The sequence below is a fragment of the Phyllobates terribilis genome, unplaced genomic scaffold, assembly GCF_046119375.1.
Source record: "Phyllobates terribilis strain yellow unplaced genomic scaffold, ASM4611937v1 Scaffold_1__5_contigs__length_1240528914, whole genome shotgun sequence".
In the NCBI taxonomy this organism is placed as follows: domain Eukaryota; kingdom Metazoa; phylum Chordata; class Amphibia; order Anura; family Dendrobatidae; genus Phyllobates; species Phyllobates terribilis.
Genome location: NW_027362761.1, coordinates 351,936,035 through 351,949,275, shown reverse-complemented (window position 1 = coordinate 351,949,275; position 13,241 = coordinate 351,936,035). Strand labels below are relative to the sequence as shown.

At 41.7% G+C, this 13,241-nt stretch overlaps 1 protein-coding gene across 14 annotated transcripts in view; it reads right to left on the bottom strand.

Moving 5' to 3' along the window:
• Window positions 1-3,066, bottom strand: part of NCOR2 (nuclear receptor corepressor 2) — a 475,703-nt gene extending 472,637 nt beyond the window's left edge. For 4 of the 14 annotated variants that reach the window (XM_073676160.1, XM_073676158.1, XM_073676154.1 and 1 more), the window contains exon 1: window positions 2,726-3,061. The gene's annotated coding sequence lies outside the window, so the exon portion shown is untranslated. Of the gene's footprint in view, window positions 1-2,725 lie in introns of all 14 variants that reach the window. The other 10 variants (XM_073676163.1, XM_073676164.1, XM_073676155.1 and 7 more) reach the window with 5 other exon arrangements.
• Between the last annotated feature and the right edge of the window lie 10,175 nt (window positions 3,067-13,241).

The following is a 13,241-nucleotide window of genomic DNA, read 5'->3' as shown; positions in this document are numbered from 1 at the left end:
GTGCACCAGCCCATTTTTTTGGTAATATATAATAATGACTGTGACAGTCTGTAATTTGTTCCTAAGGAACATGTGAAAGCATTGCAGCATATCTGGGATTACTTGGTTACTGTAACCCACAGAGAATGCCCACACATGTACAAACAGTTCGGTTCTGATCAGCTAATTCCCAGGGGGTTTCTGAAGCTGAACTCCTGGCAATCAGCTGTTATCTGAGACAGAAGCTGTAGCCAAGTGGTGACATGGTCAGGATGAATGCACTACAGGCACTTTTTGGGGATTTTCTCTCTGTTGTAGATAATAGAGAAGAGTCCTGAACAGTAAACCCCCCTCCCCCCACTCTATGACGACAACTGCTTTCTCTAGAAGGAAATATGGTCGTCATGGGACAACCCCTTGTAAGCTGTCATTCACAAGACTGTATCCATAGTTGTCCTGAAAGCCAAATGCTCTGTGCAAAGAAGAGGACTGGATCCCATCAGAGCTAAGCAAAGAAACCTTACAAAGTAAAGGCTTGTGTGCTTCCCTCTGACAAGAACCCTACCTAAGGAAGAAAACGCTCATTTCCCTGCAAACTCCGCTATCTGCTGAAAGCGCTACATACTTAGGGAAGCACATCTGGCAGAAGAGATATTTTTGTACACAATGAGGGTAGATGTACAAAATAAAAAAATATTAATTTTCCTAAAAAACAGCTCAGAAAATAATTGACAATACCTGGCGCTAGTTTACATTGAACCCATTCCTACGGGCGCACCTTTACAGTACAGCGACATTGCTGTTGTTCACAGTTTCGTTACATAATCTTATAACGCGATCAAAACTCAACGAGCAAATGATGTCAGACAAGGGTTAATACAGGAAGAGAATCGTGATCTGTACATTGTATACTGTGTTCACAGATTTCCCCATTTAGGACTTGAATCTCCACTCTTCCTTTTTGTCGGTCCCATCGCTGAACAGCCTCCATTTACATTACACAATTTTTGAAAGTTGAATGAGAATTTTTTTTGCACCGGCATAAACTAATTCATTTTTGGACACATCATTCAGTCGCTCAGCCCATTCACACTACATACCTATAGTGGACGATGGACCCTTAGTTTCTGACAGATCAGCTGCCAATGTAAAAGGGCCTCGTCTTTTTTTGGTATTGATACATTGAGTTCCGGTGTTTAATGAGAAACTACAGCAAGATATGAAAGGGTCTCTACACGTTTCGTTTCATGGCAGTTTTATCACAACTCGGCATGCTGTCAGTATATCCTTCAGTAGTTTGTCTCCTCAAGATTTTTTTTTTTATTAAACTTAACATAAGTGTTTTCAAGAGGTTATCGAGATTAATAAACAGCCACTAAAAGCCCCCTGAACGGCTGCTGTGATCAGCACTATTAATTGTGCTGCACTATGGTGCACCTGAGAATTTTATTTTTCCGTTTCTCACACGTCACCACATACAATACTCATTTCTCCAAACACATCTGTTCATTGAATTTGTAACATATGTGCGGCCATATGTTTTTCACGGCATATGTATGATACATACAGTATAGTATGGAGACTTTGTAGCCACACCATTTTATTGGACAAGTCTTCAGACAATAAGATGATCACGGGGGGATGCTTCTAGGAAACCATGCCACTTGGTCTGTTGGTCAGTCTCTGTAGTAAACCTGGGACAATGATGGGGGTCTGGCAGGGCACCTGCCCCAAAGTGTCAGAGGAACCAATAGCCACGCTGCCTTGGCCCGAGTAATGAAATATATGGGTAAGCCAACAAACAGGGCCAGGTTGTGACGCCACAGAGCAGATAAGAGGGTTGTCGTAACCCAGATCAAACTATGCACATTTGTAGGTGTAAAATGAGGACGACTAAAGTTGCTGAGGCGAATATTCTGCACCGTCCTATTAAATACAATTTATGGAGCGCCCGGTTATTTTGGTTGGGTCTCATACTGGGGTCCTGCCGAGGTCTCCTTCACTTTGATCTAGTCAGAAAAATTCATGGAAACCTTATCCATAATTCCCGCAGACATAGGAGCGCAGGTCTGTAATGTTTTGTTTAGGCTCAGAACATTTCCAGGTTATGGCTGCCATATTGCAGAAGCGGTGCCCACAACCCTGAGGAGCTGGCGTCCATAGGTCTGCCCATACCCGCTCCATCCTACAAGAATGACTGCCAGCATCTTCCTCCATGTCCAGTCATGGCTGCTGGCAGTCATTGCTCCCAGCCTGTGCATATGGCTGAGGTAAGCAGCCTCCTCTCCTCATGAACTTGCCCTGTGGCTGGAGACAGGACTAGGCCTCAATGGTAGACACTTGAGGCAAACTCCAGAGGCTGCTGCAGCAGCTCTGTGTCATGTCCGCCTTCCTCATGGGCTCAGCCCTGTCTGCAGACGGCTGGCACCACCACGAGAGCCATTGCTGCCGCTAGGCCACTCCGGGGAGAAGTTCCTCGCTGAGCAGCAGCCACTTTCCCGGCACAGGGAGGGGAGAAGCAGCGCGGAGATCCGGCCACAGCACAAACTCCATGCAGCTGGGGAGGAGGAGGAAATGCTGCAGAGGAATGAGAGCAGCTGTCCCTCCATGAACTAGTGAGCCCAGCCTCACAAGGGGTTAACGCAGCCCCCTCCCCGATGCCGCACTGTAAACACATATGCACAGGGTAATAACACTCATCATCCTGCTCCCTCCCCCTGGAAATGGCTTATTTTTCCCCCCTTACCTCTGGATCCATAATGGCTCTTTTCCCCCACACGCCCTGCGGCCACTCCAGCAGCTCACAGTGTCAGCAGCAGTAGCCACTTCATCCGTGGGCTAGTGCAGGCAGGTCGTGGGCAGCTCCAGCGGCTCCTCTTCCCCTAGAACAAGGGTAAATCCACAGATCGGTGCCCGCCGTCCCCGGCGCTGGGCTAAGATGTCTGGCTGGAGCTGCTTCCCTTTGCTTTGCAGCAAGTTTGTGATCATGCTTTGCTTGGCTCCTTCTGTGTCTGTGATTCTGCAAGAGATTGATGGCACGGTTCCAAGCAAGGCTTACACCAAACAAATAGCTTTCACATTTCTCCCTGGGCTCTTCTTAAAGGGGCAGCCTCCCTCCTCTCCTGCTCTCCTGCTCACTGGTTTTATGTGGCTGTTTTATTTATACATTTTGCTACATTGTATCATGTGTGTATTCCAATAGAACCATTCCTTTAACTGTTTGTATACCTGCTGAGATGTAAACCCAGAAGGGACAGCGGAGTATGTGTACAGTGCTGTAGCACATGTTGGCGCAATATGAACAATATGTGATAAATAGCTGGGTGTGCACCGAGTTTACGCTGGCATGATGAGGATGACTCTCTGGTGCAGTAGTAATGTGCCAGTTTATAGGAATAGACTGTACCAAATAAGACTTGCTGCAATGCAGTATATAGTCCTCTAAAATCCCTGCCCCCACAGAGCTTACAATCTAGAATTGCAACTGAAGAAAGGCAAAGCGACCTGGCCTCGGGCAGTGATGCAGATTTAACGTGGGATAATGAATTTATCTGACATTCCCTTTACACTTGCTGAGATCCATCCCAAGAAAATGGGAAGGTGGTGTCACGTTATCACCATGACCTTCCAACCACGGCACTAATGCACTTGACATGTTCACGACACTGGAATTCATTAACGTATGGTAAATTTTTGAAAGTGCAAAGGCCCATGTATCAACCAGGAGATTAAAATCCACTTTCCTAAATGCACTAGAATAAATCTTGAGGAGTTGGTTTTCTAAGAATGTTGCTTCTAAGGCAGGAATGTCAAACTCAAATACACAGAGTGCCAAAATGAAAAACTTGGACCAAGTCACGGGCCAACATTGATGTTTATTAAAAACATGTCTACAATTGAGGAAGTTTTTCCTTATCATTCCTTACAGAATAATTGCCCCACATAGTCCTTCATATAGAATAATGGATCCTACATAGTCCTTTTTACAGAATACTGGCTCCCTATAGTCCTCCATACAGTATAATGGCCCCATATAGTCCTCCATAGAGAATAATGACCCCATATAATCCTCCATAGAGAATAATGGCCCCACGTAGTCCTCCATACAGAATAATGGCCCCACGTAGTCCTCCATACAGAATAATGTCCCCACATAGTCCTCCATACAGAATAATGGCCCCACATAGTCCTCCATATAGAATAATGGATCCTACATAGTCCTCCATACAATATAATGGCTCTCCATAGTCCTCCATACAGAATAATTGCCCCACATAGTCCTCCATGCAGAATAATGGACCCCACATAGTCCTCCATACAGTATAATGGCCCCACATAGTCCTCCATACAGAATAATTGCCCCACATAGTCCTCCATGCAGTATAATGGGCCCCACATAGTCCTCCATACAGAATAATTGCCCCACATAGTCCTCCATACAGTATAATGGCCCCACATAGTGCTCTATACAGTATAATTGCCCATTAAAAAAATAATTAAAATACATCTACAATGGTCCCCTGCTGCTCCGTCAAGATGCCAATACAATTGAAGATGCAATGCCTAGGTGCTGTGCCAACGTCGCGGGCCAAATATTATCACTCTGGGGGCCAGAGTTTGACACGTGCTCTAAGGCCTCCTTTAGTCTTCCATTTTAAATTAATGTGATCTATTCATATTTTTCATATCTTCATTATAGTCTGTGGGGCTGTTCACATGTCCGTGTTTTGCTACTAGGTAGAAAATAAAATTAAGCTTGGCACAGTCAAATTGCCAAGGACTAATAAAATCCAGGACTCGCCATATGGTGGTGCTCTACTTAAATACTATAATTTGTATAGGCCATATATACAGAAACGTGGCACTCATCATCGATAAAAATTCTTTTATTAAGCCACCATTAAAAAATACGTTGTTGTGGAGCTGGCAGGATGTGTGAAGACGATGGCCATCTAGGCTGTAAGGCCACGTTCACTATTTTACATCAGTATTTGTAAGCCAAAACCAGGAGTGGGTAAAAAATGCAGAAGCAGTGACGTATTTCTATTATACTTTTTCTCTGATTGTTCCTCTCCTGGTTTTGGCTTACAAATACTGATGTAAAATACTGATCAAATACTGATAGTGTGACCGTAGCTTAACAAGCATTTCTACGAGTCTATGGCTCCAGCTCCACAGCAATGTATCTTTTAACGGTGGCTTAATAAGTTTTTTTTATTATGGATGGTGAGTGACACTTTTCTGTACCACATATCTGTGTTTTGTCCATTTTTCATCCAAGTCACAGATCAAACTCACACATACAGATCAATGCTTTCCATTTTAATTGTTTAATAGTAGGAGAAGCTTAGAATTGTATTTCTTTTTTTTTTACAAGAGAGAAACAGGTGCCACTTGATGGTAAAAATAAGTACATGGACCAAAAAATTGATGAAATGCCACTGATGAAAATTGGTCTGTTTTTTTTCATGTACTAAAAAAACTGGATATCTGAATGGGGCCTGACTTGGAGAAATAACCCCTAAGCGATGGTAAATCTGCATTTAGTCATCATTTCTAAAAAATAATTGTATCTGTGCAGTAAAATATGGTAAGCTTGGGCTCCTTTAAATACTATATTAGGTAATTGCTTTGATAGCAATTTCCTAATGCAATGTTACTATTGGAAACACTTCACAAGATCAATACATTATTAACAAAGGAGACTATCAAATTACCCATTGAAAAGCATTGTGTGTCTGCTGCGAGGTCTGTAGGGTAATAGTAGGCAATTGAAAATTCCCAGTAGGTTATAATCAGAACGCTGCTAAATGAAGCCTTCTTTATACCGTTCATACTGTTCTATTCTGTAGTTGTGTTTTACAGGTATAACTTTTCCTCTAAAATTTGTACTTTCGTGGAGTAGACTAATGACTTATACCAGCAGCCATATTATAGTCCTGTACAGTCATGTAATACAGCTGCCATAGAAATTTATACTTTCATGCTGTTCCTTCATATGTTTCTGATTTTATATGGCGGCACACAAAGGTTTCAGAAAAATCGCCTATGCCATGACATGGAATGATTGGTTATGGTGGTACTCTCTCTTAAAAGCATTGCTTCTTGGTGAGAATATGGTGCCATGGTAAGGTAGCTGTACACTGAATGCCAATGGCTCTAAAACCGAGCCATAGAGAATCCATAAGACACAATACCGGATTTTCTGTATAAATGGGGCCTGAAGGTGGTATTCTTTACAATCTAAAGTCTTTGAGGGTTGGAAGACATTTTACTTGGGAAAAAAAGGATCTAAAACATTTTTAAAGGTGGCAATGCACATCAGATACCAGTTGGCCATTAGCCATCTTTCCAACTCCCCCTTCATACACATGCATGCTTGGTTTGGCGGAGCGTGCATGTGTTCTATGTGATTATAACAGAGTAGGCTGATATCTATCTCTGGCAGCGACTTATTTCTGAGAAGAGAAAAGGAATCGGGCATTTAAATTAAAACCTTCCAAGTCAAGAAGTCCAGCTGAAATCATTGAGTTTGGCTGGCTATACTCCCTGTGTTTGGGGATCTTTAGAGCTCCTGCAGACGACTGTATTTTTGGAGTGAGAAGCCTCAAAATGTTGGATCAGTGTTATTCTATGGGGCCACGCTCGTGTCCTATTTTTCCTTCGGACCGGGTGTGTCAAAGGAAAAAAAACACAGCATGCACAATATACATCCGTAAATCGGATTGCACTGTGATCAAACTCTGATCAGAGTGGAATTAGCATAATCGGACCGATTTTCTCGGATGAGAGAAGCAGTGGTATGACCCTAGTCTTACACTGACATGTCAGTTAAAACATATGTGTACTTATGTGTACAAATCAGTTTCTTTCCCATCACCTTTTTCAGCGAGTTAGCTATACCATAATCTGCAGCTGTTAAAATTCACTGTTAAGCATCTTTAAATGACTTATTTTTACCTTCTTTTCTTGCATTACCTTCTGAATCCATTCTTTATAAATAAGTGGTGATACCTCTTAAAATGCCAGAATTGGACATTTGTTGCCCGGAGTACTGTGCCCACTAAGGGTTAATCAAAGTTCTGAGCGAGCTAGGCTCCAATGGTGGTGAGGGGGAGGGATTTTGGTGACAAGCCAAATTATACTTTTGTAGTTCCCCATGTGACTTCCCTAAAGTCCTCCTTAAAATCATGTCACATAGGCTGCTCATAAGCACAAAGCAATGTCCATATTATTACTGATAATGGACCTTTGTCAGAGTTTTACTAGTGGATAAAGCACAGAGGAGACTGATTCTCCAAGACACATTCTTTCTGGTAGGAGGCTTTTATGCTCTGCTTGTCAAAACTGCCTCCCTTTTAATTTAGATTTCTATAGTCCCAAGACTGAAAACAGAAATACATAGAGTGAAAAACACATCCATAAAAGCATAAATTCACATTTGGCTTTTATTTTAGAGATTCTCTGATATATTGTGCAAACAGTTAGTCTGGGAAAAGCCAGTGGAGTTTAATACTTCAGGATTATCAAATAATCTAGATTATTGGTCAATAAAAAAGTAAATAAAACTTGTAAGCAGTGGCATAACTAGAGTACTGTGGGCCCTGGCATAAAATTTGGACCTGTTTTCCCCCTGCATTGGCTCCAGTTTAGTTGCCAGAGCCTATAAAGACATGCGGTATGCATTTGCCCTCCAGAAAATAAAAACGCAGTAATAAAGCCATATGCTAAGTAATACGTCTAAATTATACAAACATGCAGTTACAGCATAACAAGTATTATCTTTATACTTTTACTAAGCAAAATTCACTATATCAGGATCAATGATACGAGTACACAAGAAACAATGCCGCCACAGCATGACCATATATTACCACCACATGGTGTCTGAATATTACCATTATCTTGTAACTAAACAAAGTCCACTATACCAAGCCCAATATACCAATAATACAGCATAAAAGGGACAAATACCTCCCACTATGACCACATATTACTAGCATATTCAGTGCTAACGGAATAATGCTACCATAATGATCATTAGCAAAAACCACAGTACTAACAGTAATATGATCACCAGTGACATTATACACAGGAGCTCTTGTACATAGTATATCATGAATAGTGTAAGTGTACAGGTAAATCCAGTGACTCACCTGTGATGTCTCCAATTGAAATCATTCATATTCTTATTATTCTGGCACAGACCATTATGATTTCTTCCAGCTAGATCTCCGCAAAATATAACACACAGGCGTCTATGGCTGGTCATTTCTAGAGTTTTTCCCACTTTGTCCCCCAATTCTACACTGCGTTGGATGAATAAAAAAAAGTGCCAAAGTGCTGTCCTGATGCACAGTGACAGTACCTCTATTTTGTTCCCTCCCACAGTAACAGTATCCCCAAAAATAATACATACTACAGTATTGATGATCCCCTCAGAGTGGAAATATCTGCGTCTGGGCCTCCATACAGTACTTATGTCTGGTTTTTTTTGTCTTTTTGCCCTCATAAAATAGTAAAATTCCTCTTTTTCCTATATATTAATAATGTCCCCCACTATGGCCCCATAAACTAATAATATCTCTCAGTTCTAGCCCCCACACACTTATAATGTCCCCCACAATGGTCCTTTTTATATATAAAAATAACAACCATCCTTCTCACCTGTCCACGCTTCCATGACGAGCAACACTTGCTTTCTCCTCCATTGCCTGGTGCAGGTGGTGCAATACTTTCACATCATTTTGCCGCCTACCACAGCCCCATGTCAGCTGCTGGTCTCTGATAGGCCGGTGGCATGTATTGGTATTGTGAGCCCGGGAACCAGCTGCTCTCTGCTCTGCAATAGTTTTCAACTGGATGTGTATTTGAAGGCGCAAATCCTGCTCAAAATGGTGGTGGGACCTCCATCGCTCCTAGGCTGGTTGTGGTTACATCTGAGTGACCACGATTGTTCTGCCCCTACTTGTACGGTTATAGAGCCTTCAGAAAGACAGTCCACAAGAGAATGTAAACCTAATATCGGACACTTATATAATCAGAGGAAGTTCCTAATTGTTTCTTTTTCTTATTCACTGCCTTGGCTTAGAAAAAGCTCCACAATAAACTGCAGCTATTTGCTAGAATATAATATTTTGTTGATTATCAAATGCCAGAATGGACAACTAGAGGTGAGTGTATAAGAATTATTCTCATCTTTAGAAGTTATCACCTATCCATAGTATAAGTGATAACTTGCTGATTGGTAGTGTTCCGATCTCTGGGACTCCCACAGATCCCAAAAAATGGGATCTATAGAGCCCCATCTAACAGGAGTGGTGACCAGACGTGCACCACTGCGCTATTCATTATATATGGGACATCTGGAAAAAGCCTAACGATGTACTTGGCATGTTCTGGCACTCTCATAGAGAAAGAACAGAGCAGTGGTTCCCATTTCCATCCACCTCTCCTTAAACCCGTTCTCAGGTGTCTCAGCGATTGGGCCCCCACTGCACACAATGTGCTGCTGTACATTGCCACCATTTATCAATTCTTGTAGTAATATAGCATACATAGGCTCATGGGCATTCTGTGTTAAAGAAGCACTCCTCCCATCAAAATTGTTGTTATCCTCTTAATATATTGTAGTCACCATGTTATATAGCACTGTGTACTTGCAATTGCTCATTTTGCCCTTCTACCCAGCTAATTCTTCTGTTTACCATTAGGTCTATGACATCACATGATTAAAAACTTACTGCCTAAATCCTTCTAAGTTCTATGTATAAACAGGAGGTCAATTTTACCTGTATGAGTCACTGCAAAAGTCTATGGCAGGGGGGGAGGAGCAGAGCAACTTGGTCAGGAGTTGAAGAGGGGGATGATAAATACGGGGACAAGAGACTCCCTGTTTCTATACAGAGCAGAGAAAAGAAAATAATTAACTGGTAGAAAGGCAAAATGAGCAATTGTAGGTACACAGTGCTATATAATATGATGATTGCAATGTATTAAGAGGATATAAACTTTGATAGGAGTGCCTCTTCAAATGAAGCAGTCTTAGGAAAAAAAATATTTTAGGGGAAAATTATATTATTATTAGGACTATATAATAAAGTGACAGGGAATTTTTGTGGGTTGTTTATTTTAGACTCCTATCAGCTTAGTACAAGTGAGAATGTTACTAGCACAATATCATACATAGTACAATATGAAGGTACCACCATTTTCCACCACTGCTATATTCTTACCTATTTTAAATATGGAACATCTCTGGCAACACATACCTCATGCGGTAAAAATGAAATCATACACATGAAATCATCAGACCATTTTGCCAAAAGTGTTACATTAGACTGAAACTTAATGACGAAGATCTGGGCCTTGAACCACATTTATTATGTGTTGTAGGCTCCTCACGTGCCTTACCTGTGAAGGGTAGGTGGTTTCACTGCAAAGGGCTTTGACCTAGTCAAAGTGGCATAGCTAAATAAGTTAAACGTTGCCTCAACAGTTTGGCACAAGTTTTTGACACAGAGTAAGCCAACTAAGTACACACAGCATATGTGCATTTAGCCAAATATATACACCTCTTTTCTCAGTGTATATTCAACATTGTTGTAGGACCCATTCAACCACCAGCTAGCGGACAAAAGTGTGTTCTTTTGGCTGCCATCTGCTGGATGTGCGCCTGCATAACGTTTATATAACTATAGGAAGTCCAAGACAACAATGAGCATTTTAAGGGGATTTATTTTTGATCATCTAGATAATATATACTATATTTGCATTCTATTATCCATTTATTAGGGTCATGGAGACACAAAACCACAGTCCTTCAGTAGCACTGCCTTTCGCAGTATGGGAAGGTGTTATTTCTGATCATAGTGATCACAAGGATCTTCACAAAGGTTTGACTGCCTTGTTCTCAAGGACCTGGAAAGCAAAGGGCCCACATAGAGTTTTCCCCCTTATGTCTGAGAGCAGCTGGGTGAACAGCTACTATACATATCATTCTGCCAATGACAGCTTTATTTTTTGGCTATATTGAATGGGCTGTTTTTAAAGCTAGACTTCCAACTTAGTTTTTTAATAATATATAATTACAATATATAATGGCAGAACCTTTCAGTCTTAGAATTTTCTAATAAACACCTTGGTCTCTGAGATCATCATCCTGGGACCCTGTTGGCTACACTTCCATTCTAATATTAACGCACTGAATCCTTAGAGATCCATAGTCTTGCTGATCTCATCAGTCCTGATGCATCATAGGCCTTAGGTGTAAGACAGGCACTCCGAGGATTCCTATAATAAATGCCCAGTTACATACAGTAGAAGTCTACATCTGCATGGAGCATTGAAAGATTAGATTGTTTATGTGGGTTTAAGCATGGGGAAAACCATCTGCGAGGTGAGTTCTGGAGAGATATGAGACAGGTAGTGAAGGCTGATGAAATACGTGGCGCTTTTAGTAAACATGAATGGTTAAATAGGTAAATCTTATATACAGATGGAAAAAAAGAGTAATGATGATTCAACAAGGAAAAGCATGTACGTGGTAGAAAAACAACTTGGCAAGAAAATGACCAGCTGGGAAGTGAAAATATACCTGATTAATGTGATAATTAGATATTCCTTTACATTGGCAGATTCGTAGGGTATGTTCACCCTATCTTTTCCCGACGATCAAAAGTATCCTTTTTCCATGCAGAAGAGTCTTCAGGAATTGCTCCATTTCTCTGGTGTTTTGTAATCCTAAGGCTATGTGCGCACGATCAGGATTTGAAGCAGAAATTTCCTGAGCGTTTCTGCATCTCCTTGGCAGGAAAAACGCTGCGGAAATTGCGCACGTTTTTTACGCGTTTTTTGATGCATTTTTTGATGCGTTTTTCAAAGCGTTTTTGTACATTAATGCATGCTTTTTGGAGCTAAATAAAGTTATTTGGTGGGACATTCCTTAAACCCTTGGATTATCATCAGAACTGGGATGAGTATATTGGTTAATTTAAATGATTGAAGAATGTGTCTGTTGTATTTCAAATAAAGTGTTTGTTCCTTGTCTGTGTGTTTATTTAACTCTTTACTTTACTTTAATTAGGTTTGGTGATGAAAGGGTCTGATTGACACCTTGTCATCACCAAACAAAAGAGCTAGGTGTCAGCTAGTCCCATTCACCCAATCTTCATTAGCATTTCTATTCATGTAATTTATGCGGCAGCTGTGAGCTGCTATTTTTAGCCTGGGAAGGTGCCATTTGAAAGCATGGTCCCTGGCTATAATTAACAGCTCACAGCTGGTTCGTTAGCCACTACGTCCCCCCGATCAGCACTCAGCAGCGCTTTGGACGCAGCGCATTTTTGTTGCGTGCAAAACACGGTGTTCTAATGCTGCACTTTTGTTGTCGGTAAATGTGAATCCACCGCATATAATGACACTTCAATCCGTCAATCTGCAGCGGAGACTAGCGTGTCCGCTACAGAAATGACATGCTGCGGGTGAGTTTGAGTATGTGGCCACAATCAGGAGCCGCTGCAGGTTTGACGCTGCGTGTTTATACAGCGTCAAACCTGCAGCATCCAGATGTTACAGCATAGTGGATGGGATTTCTAGAAATCCCATGTCCACTATGCATGCATCAGAGGCTGCGGATCACCCGTGGACACTGACATGCGGCATGTCTTTCAGGACGCAGCATGTCAAATTCTCTTGCGGAGTCGCTAGTCTCTGCAACAGAAATTTGACCACTAGAATGTATTGAATGCGGTAAATACACATTGTTCAGTGAACACATGTGGATTTACCTGCGTTCAATAAAATGCAACATTTTGGACGCAGCAAAAATATGTGTCCAAAGCGCTGCTACGTCTGGATCGTGGGCACCAAGCCTAAAATTAAAAAAATGGCGTGGGCTCCCGCAACATGTTTATAACCAGTAGAGGGAAATCCGACTGCTGGGGGCTGATATTACTAGCCGGGGAAGGGGCAATTAGCCAAAAATGTTCCCTGGCTATTAATATCAGCACACAGCTGTTTGTATAGCCTTTACTGGCTAGATTACAGGGGGGCCCCAGAAAAAAAATTGACGTGGGGTCCCTCTATAAAATCTAACCAGAAAAGGCTAAACAGACAGCTGCGGGCTGATATTAATAGCCAGGGAAGGGGCCATGGATACTAGCCCCCTCCGCGGCTATTAATATCACTCCTCAGCAGTTCCAGAAATGGCGCATCCATAAGATGACCCAAATCTGGCACTTAGCCTCCGCTCTTCCCACTGC